Raw genomic sequence first — 6,342 nt, forward strand, 5'->3', positions numbered from 1 at the left:
TCTATATATATATATATATATATATATATATATATATATATATATATATATATATATATATATATAGTACATGTATAAAACTATTACAGAATTACATTGTAACAAAAAAACTTGATTGGAAATGATGAATAATCATAGCATTATGTTCACAATTGATATTTCTTTGGATTTATTTTTTATTTACACATCACGTGTCATATTTCATTTCATGATTTGATATATAATAACTTTATGATGATGAATGAAATTACACCAATTAGTAATCAATTTATTTAAACAATTGATCATTTTTTTAACCTAAATATTATTATTATTATTTTTTGTCATTCATTTTTGGTCATGGATGTTAATAGTTGGCATGAAAAAGGTTGAAGACCGCTCTCATATAGATATACTGGTGTTCAGACTTGCATTTCCACTTTTTGCCACATTGTGATGCACTAATACATAACCTGAAATAAAGTTTCTATCTACGGCTTCTGGGAAACAGTACATTTATTTTACATAAATGCATCTTGAATAGAATTATTCGTCACTTGTTAATAAAACGTCAGTCTGTCAGTGGCAAATCATCCGAATGAGTCTTGCTTCCTGTTGAGATGGTCCAAGCCATAAACACACACATACACACACACACGCACACACGGACTCACTGGCTTCCATGTTTTACGAGGACATTTCATAGACATAATGGTTTTTATACTGCACAAACTGTATTTTCTATCCATTTAACCTAACCCTACCCCTCACACAAAACTTTCTGCATTTTTAGATTTTCAAAATAGATCATTCTTTATGATATTCTGTAAGGTTGTGTCTTCATGGGGACCAATATAAAAAAATAAATAAAAATATCCACACAAGGTCAAAGGTTACTGGTATTGCTATCCTTGTGGGAACATGTGGTCCTCATAACATAGGGAATACCAGGACCACACACACACACACATTTGTTCTTATTCATAAACGAAGTTTCTGACTAGTAGAATTGACGTCTATTGATTTAATGCTGAGATTATGACATTTTTATCCACTAACCCTCACTCATTTTTATCTCTATAGGCCTACATATATTTATATGTAAATTCAAATTATATTTAAATTCAATGTATCCATAGGTTTTTATTTTTTCTTTTGTCAGATTTAGCTCACAAACACGCACATACACCCACATAATGGATAAACACACACTCGTTGGGCAATTCATTACACTGAGGTGGACTTGGAGTTGTGTAAATGATGCACCAAGACAGTGCTCTTTGTTTCAAATGAACATTTTGGCTGAATGCATACTTTAGCAGCAAGCGGGTAAAATATCTGCCTGTTAAATATGCCATATATATATGTCAGCCAGTGCATTTGTTATCAAGCAGCATCTGTCTCATCTGTGGCCAAAAGTGATCCAAAGTTACACACATTAGGACGAGCACACTGGGCAGCCGATCTGATCATATGACTCGAACCACAAACTCTCCCTTGAGAAATAACATTGTGTCTGCTGTGGCCATGAGGCTGGGACATATCTGGTAGTTGTTCAAACAGATGAGAATATGCTTGCATTAATAATATGTTTACTAGACATGAAAAGGAAGGGTATGTGAGACCGCCAAGTCATCCATACAGGGTTATTAATATGATGTTATGTATAGAAGGTTTGTTGACATTTTAAAGATCCATGCACCAGATTTCATTATAGTAATTACTAAATGAGCCTCAAAGGAATAAAAAAAAGTGTCACTTGATATTTGCTGTTAATTGGTAGCACTTTATAGTAAGGATCCATTTGTTAACATTAGTTCACTATATTAACTAACGTTAACTAACAATGGAAAATACTTCTAAAGCATTTATTATCTGTTAATAGTATTTAACAGAACTGAGCTAACATGAACTAACACAATAGAAAGAAAAAGAAAAAAGAAAGAAAATAAAATATCAATGATTAACAACATAGAATAATAAATATTGTAACAAATGTTTTGCAAATTACAGAGAGTTAGTTGCAATGTTACATATAGATAGTAGAATGTCTAAAGTGGACTATCAAATAAAGTGTAACCAAGAGGTTTTATCATCATTTACTCAACTTTTTTAGTATGAGTTTATTTTTCTGAGGAACATAAAATAAGATATTTTAAAGAATGTTTCAATTGTTTTTGCCTATACAATGTCAATAGGGTCAACATAATATCAGACTCCACTGACTTTCATATGGACAAAAATATTTGTGTATGTGTATGTGTGTGTGTGTGGTCTGCAAAAAACAGAAAGTCATACCAGTTTGGAACACTATAAGAGTGAGTAAATCATGACAGAATTATCCCTTTGATAAGCTACATCCTTGTGAAAACTATGATGTAAAATAAATGACAATTCACAACCCTTTCAACACATTACCCTGCTCTTTTGAACAATTTTCCACTTAGTGTGGTCATATTTGCAGTGCTTTAGCATGAGTCAAGTTCATTGACGGCTAGTTTCACAGTGAATATCAAGTGCTCTTTGTGGGATAGCACTATCTGGTCAATTCACTGCTGTCTAACATTTTCCAAAGCGTCACAGTCCATGTGTCGCCCACTGCTTGACCAAATAGCAATGTCTTTGTTGTTAGTGTTGCAACATAACAATCTGAGCGCAGAAAGTTTACATGATTCATGTCGCATCACACTTTGAGGCGCAAAGACCATGATGACTGACAAATGGCCATTAACTTATATGGTCATGTCATAGCATTTAAAATAGCAGATTCAACCCGAATTAATTTTAAAATGTTATAACATTTCATATATAAACAGTATTTCATATATAAAAGTTGACAAAGAAACGGCAACGGTTTAGTAGTTTATAGTTTGTAGACAAAACCTTCTCTGCGACTGGTCAATAGATGGAACTGTTGCTCAGGCTTTTGTTTTTAGTCTTCAGGGAACCTTCCAGCTCGTAAATGTGTGTTTCATAGCTTGGTTTAAATTGTGAGAATTCTAAATTTTTCAAAACTCTCTGTGCTAGACAGACACCCCTGACACTTCATCAATGAAAATTAAACAGGACTGTCGCTCTCTCAGACTATTTTTAGGCACCTTTTGCAAAGCTTCACTTTAATTAATACGTCATTGCTCTCTCTGTCATACCCGTGAATTTGAATGTACAGCTATTCAGAATGCCAGATTGCAAAATACACTCCATTGTACAGAACGTCCATATACATTTTGAAAAAGTGACCTAGACCTGAGAGATATAAAGAGCTTCAATGTCACTGGCTGATTCAGTGTGATAGATGCATTTCTAAAGGGCTGGAGCCGAACTGAATCTCGCTCAGATGTTCCTCCGTCTCACTGAGACAATGATTCCTCTGGTTGCTAGGAAACCTGCACCTCAATCTCCTCAGCTGGTCTCCAACCTTCCTTGAGGTGCCTCTAACGATCAATCACCTTCCTGCATGAAAACTGGCTTCAAATTAGGGAGAAATATGTATGGCCACTTAATCACTTTCAGCATTATGTTATTCTGTGGACAGAGTGTGAAATGTCCAAAACCACTTCATGTGTCTGATATTAGAATACGCTTCTGGCGAAGTATTAATTAATGCTTCTCAAATGTCTGGTTGTGTCTTTCACTCATTTCCTTTCGTCTTCTCTTTCCTGCCATCCATCTGTTGCTCATTTCCATTTCTTCTGGTTCCGTCTGTGATAGAAACAAGCCCTCTTCTGTGCTGCATGCACCATTTATAATAATGATTTATTATATTAACTGATGTGGTTTGTGTTCAATTATAACAAAGAAAAGTGAGCCAAACTTCTAAAATATCATATATAAGATTAGCGACACAATATAACTTCTAGAATCAACAATAACTCAAATCACACAACTTTTACGTCTTTGATTAAAACGAATGTGTTGAAATCAAGGGCATCTTTTCGAACAATCCTCAATGAGACATGAACATAGCTCTCTATTCAGTTCAATTCAACTGTCATATGCCAAAAAAAAAAAGGTCATTATTTTTATTGTGTTTCACTTAAATTACTTCTCTGTGGTAGTTTGATTCCCAAACACAAAGGGGCGGTTTCCCGGACAGAGCTTAAACCTAGTCCTAAACTAAAATGGCCCTTTAAACCAGATTGACAGAGATCTGCTTCTCTGTTATGACTTTAAATAGTCTTAGTCTAGTCCAGAATTTGGAACACTATAAGTTTAATGGGCTGATTTCCTAAACTAGAGCTACTTCAGGACTAAATTGAGGCTTAAATGAAACCTACCAGCATGATCAAAGAAGCCCGTGAATATAAATCTGCACTGATTTTTTATGAAACATACACACACAGGTTTGTGTTTGTGAATTGTGGGGACATTCCATAGGCGTAATGGTTTTTATACTGTACAAACTGTATGTGCACATTAGACAATATGCTACAGGTAGATTTCTAAAATTTCCTGTTGACTGGAACTCCTTAATTATTGTCCTAATGGTGGAAATGGAACTTTTCAATGCTTGCTTGCTTGCTTTCTTTTATTCATTTTATTTTGACTTTCTATTTTGTTCTATTTTTTGACTTTGTGTTTTATGAAGGCCAACAATCCGTTGCCTCACATCAGAGCTATATTCTTTGGTTTTACTCTTTGTGATGGATGATTAAGGAAATTTGGTCTTTGTTTTCCTCATATTTATACTCCTATAGACACCCTGGTGTGCTAACAAATGTAAATATTTTGTTGAAAAGTCTTCTTTTTTTTTTTACTTTAATTTTTAATTACTTTTTTTTTTTTTTTAACATCAAAAGGATAAACAACACAGATTTATTTTCATTTTATCTTCTTTGATCATATGTATTTAGGGTGCCAATAATTCTGACCATGACACGCATACACTGTCATGCTAATTCATGACAGATTGTTTTAAATTAGTCATAAATCAATCTAGTTTATTTTAGTTTAGGACTCCATCTGTATTTAATCTGTTTCAGAAAGCCATTTTTAAAGCCATGATTAACTATTCTAGATTAAGCCTACTCCAGACTTAATTTAGACCCTGCCTAGGAAACCGCCCTTAAATCTCAAACTTAGCAAAACCTTGCTATATTATAATACATAATGATAAAATTAATATCTTGATTACAAATTAATGGAACGCAAAAAGATAGAAACGACATTTGTAAATTCAGCAGTTTCTGGAGCAAAAATGCTCATCAGTGACCAATTTATGATTTTTTTTAAATCTTGGATGAGGCCAAGATAGAGCTTTCTATCCAAATTTTAAAGTGCTACAGTGTGTGTGGTGCAAATCTAAAACCTTAATAAACACCATACCTACAGAGAGACTGTTCAGCAAGGACTGATTTTGAATCTTTTTAGAATACTACTGAATACTTAGTTGTTGACATAAAACTGGTAGTTACATCAGTATGGTCAAGTTTATTACGAATGTAGCAACTTGGAATTGCTGCCAAAATGACTACATGCTTAAGTCAAAAAAGGCTTGGCCAAAGGCTACAGAGTTCTTTTACCGCAGTATTTCCAGACTTAAGGTGAGTCAGCGCTTGGTGGTCAGAGCACTGATGAGAACATGATGGCCGTGCCAGAGCCTGTCCATGGCGGCACAGCTGTTCTCATAAAATGTTTTGATAGCCTTAATAAATGGGCGGCACTATGTGCTGCGTTTTACCATGATTAAATCCAATCAGTCCACATGCTGTAAATGGTCTCTTCTGACTTTACCACAACACCCTGTCCTCAATAACAACCATCACAGAGAAACTGTACATACAGTAAGGGTCATTCTTCAGTCATGGGAACATTTCATTACTTGAAGTAAATTATTTATTATTATATACAAAACATAGATCTGATTTAATTACATGTCCGTTTTTAGAGAAAAATGTATTAAGCCTTTAACTTGTTAAACAAAAAATTCAATTAGCAGTCAAATTACTTTCTGAAATAAAATTCTCAAATTTGTTAATTAATTAATCTTTAAAAAACAATTTAATTATTCTCTTAAATGGTTGGCATGATGGCAGATATGCTAATAATAAATAAAAAATAAATATTATTTTCAATAAAAACAAAGAAAGACTGAACGAACGAACTATGCTCTGGTGCATTCTCAAATTAGGGGAACATTTCTGCACCCCTAATTTAAGAACTTACCCATGTACAGTTGTGGAAAAAGATTATATTTAAAAATTCCCTGTAACTGCAACTTCATCAATAAGCGCGTTTCTAGCTGAAGGAAGTGTGAAATCCTCCTCAGATCAGCACACATGTGAGGGAGCTCATTCTGAACAAACTCCTTCTATCTCCTTTTACGGTGACTGGACAAATATCAGCTCTGTAGCTGTTAACTGG

Source organism: Sinocyclocheilus grahami, unplaced genomic scaffold, assembly GCF_001515645.1.
Source record: "Sinocyclocheilus grahami isolate Dianchi unplaced genomic scaffold, SAMN03320097.WGS_v1.1 scaffold255.1, whole genome shotgun sequence".
NCBI classification, from domain to species: Eukaryota; Metazoa; Chordata; class Actinopteri; order Cypriniformes; family Cyprinidae; genus Sinocyclocheilus; species Sinocyclocheilus grahami.